The 6,762-nt window shown below is 42.9% G+C and overlaps 1 protein-coding gene across 1 annotated transcript in view; it reads left to right on the top strand.

Moving 5' to 3' along the window:
- The first annotated feature begins 1,008 nt into the window (after positions 1 to 1,008).
- Calu (calumenin) overlaps positions 1,009 to 6,762 on the top strand; it is a 28,034-nt gene continuing 22,280 nt past the window's right edge. The window contains exon 1 of the mRNA XM_032906847.1: positions 1,009 to 1,092. The gene's annotated coding sequence lies outside the window, so the exon portion shown is untranslated. The remainder of the gene's footprint in view (positions 1,093 to 6,762) is intronic.

Below are 6,762 nucleotides of genomic sequence, written 5' to 3'. Positions count from 1 at the left end.
ATCCTTTAAATCAAGGGCCTTCGATGCAACAGGTTTTTTCTACTCGGTTCACTTAGTATTGCTGAGAATTTACTTGAACCTGGGCTGTAAGCTGGGAGCTCCTGATGGCGTGATGGCATAAGTCAGACAGATCCTATTTTGGTACTTGGTCTAATAGAAGACAGGATAAGCACCGTTATTTAACAATATTTGGCTCTATACTGAAAATACAAACTGCTAGGAAAGCAAATACACATTATCTGTTTACTAACCAGGAAAGATTCCTAGAACTAACACCTTAACTGCACTGACAATTTCACTACAGCTTCCATTAACACATTCCGGATGGCGACCTGTTTCATGACTGATAGCTTTCAGTAGCTAAAAAAAAATCGAGAAAACATCCTTCAGGCAGAGGAAGCTGCTTTGGGAACAAAGACCACATGATTGTGAAATGGTAAGGCTGTTAGGGTTGTGAAATTGTAAGGCTGTTAGGGAAGGCCAGGATCGTGATGGTTTATGCAGAGGTGTGAAAGACCAACGTGGGTGGAAATCGAAAGGTACAAGTTGGCGGGCAGAGAGCTGCTGCAGTAGATGGGTCTAGAGTCAGAAATTGGGCTCGTTCCATGGTGGGTGGAGACGTTACAGCGGAATTATTCCGGCCCCAGGGCCTTGGAGACAGGAAGAAAGCTATCAGAATGGCACTTGAAGCCTTGGGAATCAGGGTTGCGTGCCTTAAATGAGGACGTGGCGGTCAGTGGGCCACGGTCAGTGAGCCGCGCCCACTCGCCCAAGAGCAAGGAGCTAGGATTCAGAGTCCCCCACAGGATGGGTTACCCGAGCTGGGCGGGAATCCGGTCCACGCAGCCCGGCGCGCTCGCGGGGACGTGGCGATTTCCAGCCAATCCCGGTCATTCAATTGTGGAACCAATAGTCGCACGGAGAAGGAACGCGTCAGCAGTGATCATGCTGGTGATTGGTGTAAAGACCGCCGACAATCGGATGGGGGAGTGGCTAAAAACCACTTCCGGTTGGGCGGTGCTTGTGCGCGGGAGCTGACTCCCTGGGTGAGCCGTGGCCACGGAATCCTGCGGCGTGGAGCTCCGGGGAAAAGTAAGTTCTGTGGTGCACGGTGGGTCCTCGTTTGCTCTTATTCTGGCTGTCGGCCTTGTTCCCTATTCGTAGTGGGTCTTCCTCAGTCCGGTCTCAGTGACCCGGATGGGCCCGAGGTTCCACTCTGGCCCCCAGTGTATGGTACCCGACTCGCTGTCCGGCAGCTCTGCGGAAAGGGTTGTAGCCCGGCAAACACTAGCTCCCGGGCCCTGCGCCCTCCTGGGTACCCTTTTGTGCCTGGTTTCGCACGTCCTTGTTCTTTTTCCCGGGTCCCTCCACTCATAGTGGCCCTGGGACTAGAGGGTCACTTTTGTTTGTTTCCTGAAGGTCGGAGAGAATTGGGTAGAGAGTAGTATCCGCTCCCTGCCACCTCTCACGACTCTTGGGAGCTGCCACCCCGCCCCAAGGCCACATCCCGAGAATGAGTTGTAAGCGTCAAAAAAAAAAAAAAAAAGTTAGCTGTCTTACAGGGTGTAGGAACGTGGAGAACAAAACGAATGAAAATACAATGTCATTATTTTTAAAACTAATTGTTAGTTAGAAAGGAATGCCGCAGTTGTCTATGTTTGGCTAAAAATTATCATTAATGGAAACAGTTTTCACATGTTAATTTCCTTTAAATAATCACAGTTTTTTGTTTGTCATTCCCAAGTGTTCTGACTTTTGACATGCTGTATGCAGAAGTGAACTTAATTTTAATTCCAGATAGTTGCTGTAATTGAGTGGTTTGCATTTTGTAAAGTTTCTTTTGCATGAGTGGGAAAATTCAGTGGATTTCTGCTAAAACTTTTGGTTCTTTGATCGAAATTCCTAAGCGTTCAAAGCCATGGAACAGGACTTTCTGAGAATTGCATTCACTTCCTATCACGAACCATCAAGTCAGCATTAATAAATTGGGAATAATAGGGCACCGGTTTATTTAATTGAACTTGAAGGAAAAGAAACCTGGAATGACTGATAAATTATTCTTTGCTATACCTGAAAGCTGACCCAGGACAAATATATATATATTTGACCTCATTCAGTTAGATTTAAGTATCAAGTGAAAGTCACCGCTGAAGAACTTGTGTCCTTGTGTCCAAATGTGGGACCAGAGATAACCTATTACTATTTGTGTAAGAGGCACGTCTGTCTAGTCCTAATCTGAGTTTGGCAGTGTTTCAGGGGTTTCCAACAGGATATTTTGCAGAGTCAAAAAGAAATCATGAGCTTACAAAAATATTGAGTGTGAGTGGATAGTATTCTTCTCAGTGTCATTCTCAGTCATTGTTGAGTGCCATTCATATAGTGATGTGTTAAATGATGTTTTATATCATTACCTCTGTACAGGAGACTAGTATGTTAGTGTTAGCTCAAAAAAAATTTTTTTAAGATTTATTTCATTATGTGAGTACACTGTAGCTGTCACCAGAAGAGGGCATCAGATCCCATTACAGATGGCTGTGAGCCACCATGTGGTTGCTGGGATTTGAACTCAGGACCTCTGGAAGAGCAGTCAGTGCTCTTAACCGCCGAGCCATCTCTCCAGCCCTAAACTTTTTTTTTTTTTTTTTTTCTGTCTGTGGCTTTGGTGTTGTTTTGTATGTGAGAAAGTCTCATGGTTGTAGCCTTGGCTGGCCCGGAACTCACTGGAGATCAGCCCATTTCTACCTCCTGCATACTGAGATTAAAGGAGTGCACCACCGCACCCAGCTTTTCCATGAACTTGTAAATATAAGTGCCATTAAGCTGTCACAGATGAAATAACATGACATTATCTAAGATCACATTTATTTATGAGGACAGGGGATATTAATCTATATCACCATGTAGATTCTTGAGTCCAACTCAAGTTGTTGAGTTTGTTGACAAATGCCTTTACTGGCTAAACTATCTTGCAAGTCCCGAAAATCACGTATTTGCCTATTCCTTACTTTCGGCCAGATCCAGTAGTGAAATTGGAAGTTGGAAAGCCCATCAAAGCCAAATTGCTGCCAAATGTCACCCAATTGATCCAGTAAAATGTATTTGTTTCTAAAAAGTACAAGACCTTATGTTAGGAGCTACAGAGAGATCATTTATTTTAACTTAATGTAGCAGTTTCAAAGCTGCCCAGTCTGGTGGTGTGGTGGCTCATGTCTGGAATCCTAGCATTTAGAAAGCCTCAGTGGGAGAACTACCTCAAGCCAGAGGTCACGCTGAGCAACACTAAGTTCTGGGCCAGTACGAGACTCAGAGAGACCCTCCACCTCGACTCCACCCCAACCTGAACAAATTGGTGAAAGCGAGATGGCTGGGTCACTGAGGCTGTTTGCTGCCAAGTCTGACAGCCTGAGTCAGATTCGGGACATAGACGGTGCAAGGTGAGAGTTGTCCTCTGACCTGAGCCACATGTGCCCACGTGCATGTGCGTACACACACACACACACACACACACACACACACACACACACACACATACACACATACACACATAAATAAGACAGTATAGCTTGCGGGCATTATTGTGGTGTAATACAAATGAGTTTCAAGATAATCAATGCAGCCTTCTTCCAACTGGAGTGATCAACCAGGCTAGTTAGATCTTTTCATCTAAGATCTTGTTCGTTTTTTCCCCCCATCTAAAAGATCTAAAATTATTTAGGCTTCTGACATTGAAGGAAGATTGGGCTAAAATAACTACACATTCTCTTAGGCATATTAAACATAAATATACAGCAGAATCCAGTGCTAGACACCAAAGCTTTTTTATCTGATGTTTTGCTAGAATAAGTTGGCCAGCAAATCCTATATTAAAATTTCATCCTAGAGAATCCCACACACACAATTTTTAGATCCTTTTTCTTATAGTAAGTTTTTTGTTCTCCTTGAAGTGGTGTTGTTTGAGGTTTGCTTTTATTTTATATTTATGAGTACTTTGTCTGCATATGTCTGTGCACCATGTATGTGCAGTTCCTAAAGAGGACAGAAGAGGGCATGCGTTCCTCTGGAACTAGAGTTACAGACAGTTAGCCACCTTGTGGGTACAGGAATCAAAGCCAGATCCTCTGGAAGAGCAGTCAGTACACCTAAACACTGAACCATCTCTCCAGCCCCATAAGTAAGTGATCGTTTGGACAGAGAATTTCAGTTTGTGCTTGACTGTTTTGTGTGTTGAGCTGATGATACTCAACCTTCTTGTATTTCTTCCATTTGATTTATTAGAATGTGTTGGTAAACTAGTATAAATTGACTGCACTAGACAAGTGCAAAATGGCTTGTCATCATGCCAAGTTGTTACCCTTGATTGCCATTAAATAAAGTAAACCCTTAAGCACTGAGTCCTCTGCTCCAGGGTGGAGAAGTGCCTTTCTGCTGGGTATCCCAACAAAGAAAACTGGAATTTGCCACCACACCCATTTCTCCCACTTGCAAGCATTGAGCAACGAGTCTTTGGCCAACCAGAATAACTGTGGGATCTCAGAATTAATATTTCTGAAGGGATGAATTTAATAAAGACATCTAAGTTTCCAGAAAGGATGGGTGAGGCTCGCGCTAGAAGTTGAACTTATAAGGAAACTTTTATTTTTTTTTAAAAAACAGGGTGCATATAGTCATTTATATAAAATGTAGCACTTCTAACCATGTCTTAGTTTCCATTAACCACATTTTAAATGTTTGTTAGTCCATGTGGCTAGTGGTCACCATACTAGCTAAATGTTTTAGTTCTGTTTAAAGACTTAATCTCAGCTGTAGCCTAGGCTTGCCTAGAGTGTATGACTTACTGTGGTTTTGTTTTTGTAACTCTGTGTGTGTCTGAGTCACTTTCCACCTCCTTGCTCCTTTTGAAACAGGCTCCTGCAGAAGCCCCCTCATCCTCTTGTCTTAACTTCACACAATGCTGGGCTTTTGGGGTGTCAGAGGTTTTAGCTCAGGTCTACTTGCTGGCCCAGCAAGCACCCTTACTGGCTGAGCCATCTTCCTTACAGAACTTTAAAGAAACAAACAAACTTTATTCAGAGTACAAGTTTCTCATTGTCTATTGCAGAAAAGAAGACTGGGTAGGGCCCTTGACTTTGCCAGTTCTCCCATTCTGGTTAGGCACTTTATTCAGTGATAAGATAGAAAACCAGATTTCAAAGTGACTGGAGATGACGACGGGGAAGCAGAATCAGGCAGCAGTACGGATAGTGTGAATGAAGATAAGCTTGGAGTAATGACTGTCTGGGAAAGACTGGCTTGTGTGGTGGGGGAAGTCAAGCCCTCCTCTAGAAGAGCAGCAAGTGCTCTTAACTGGTGATCTTCTCTCCAGCTTCTCCTTGTTCTTTCTTGTTTGGTTGGTTTGGGGTCTTCATTAGTTTGGGTTTTTGTTTATTTGCTTTTGGTTTTAGATGGTTTTGTTTTGTGTTTGCGGTTTTTGTTTTGTTTTGTTGGTTGGTTTTGTTTGTTTGTTTTTTGTTTTTTGTTTTTGTTTTTTTGAGACTGGGTAGCTCTGACTATCTTGGAATTCACTAGGTAGACCAGGCTAGCCTCAAACTCACAGAGATCCTCTTCCCTCTGCTTCCCCAGCGCTAGGATTTAAAGCATATGCAGGACACCTGGCCACTTCTTTTGTTTTTATATAAGCATGGTCACCATTGACTGTGCTAAGCATTTTCTTAGTTTTTGTAATCCAGAGAGCTCTATAAAGCTAAATTAATGGTTTAAATTCATTAAGCCGGACTGGAGAGATGGCTCAGTGGTTAAGGGTACTGACTGTTCTTCCAGAGGTCCTGAGTTCAAATCCCAGCAACCACATGGTGGCTCACAACCATCTGTAATGGGATCCGATGCCCTCTTCTGGTGTGTCTGAAAAGAGTGACAGAGTATTCATAAAATAAAATAAAACCAATCCTTTAAAAAAAATGGTGAAAGCAGACATATTAAAAAAAAATCATTAAGCCACTATTTGAGGGTAGGGGAAAAATGGACATGTTGAAGGGTGTATAATGCATTGATATATTTAATTTCCATATTCTCTAACACAGCTCTCTTCCTTTGTTCTACTTCCCAAAACTTTGAAGCAGAACCAGATAAAGGTGTTTTGGGGTGCAATTGGATGAACAACTTCTAAGTTAGATGCTTTGCTGGGAGAATTTTCTGATGGGATAAGTATTTGCATATACATGTGAGTACTTAGACTAGTTAGTTTCCTGAGTGATGTCTCTAGGAAAGGAAAATCATTTGTTGCTGAGGTTTGATCTTAGATTAGGGCAGAATGATACATTTAGCCTTCAGAAGATGTAGTGTGTCCCTGACTACTGTAACTGTATCCATTTCTCTTGCGGATGTAGTAACAGATTGCAACAAACCAAGTGGTAGTTGGCTCTGTTTTCATTACTACTTGTGTGGGTAACATGGGTATGTACTTGTGGAGGTCAGAAGACAGCTTCCTGTGGGGTCGGTTCTTTCTCTTACCTTTTATGTGGGTTCTGGAGATCAGATTCCAGGCTTATGTAAGAGGCGCTTTACCCCTGAGCCATCTTACCTGTCCCTGACTGGTTTTTTAAAACTGAAATTTATATCCTCTCTTTGAAAGGTCTTCCTTTTCTCTTCTCCCCTTTGGTAGCTGTCAACAGTCTTTGGCAGTCCCTGACTTCTGTGTGTATCACTTCAACCTCTGCCTGTCATAGCACAGTCTTCTAATTCTGTGTCCAAATTTCCTTTTTTGTA

This window comes from Rattus rattus, chromosome 6 (genome assembly GCF_011064425.1).
Source record: "Rattus rattus isolate New Zealand chromosome 6, Rrattus_CSIRO_v1, whole genome shotgun sequence".
In the NCBI taxonomy this organism is placed as follows: Eukaryota; Metazoa; Chordata; class Mammalia; order Rodentia; family Muridae; genus Rattus; species Rattus rattus.
The sequence above is the reverse complement of the archived record's forward strand: the minus strand, read 5'-3'. Positions and strand labels throughout refer to the sequence as shown.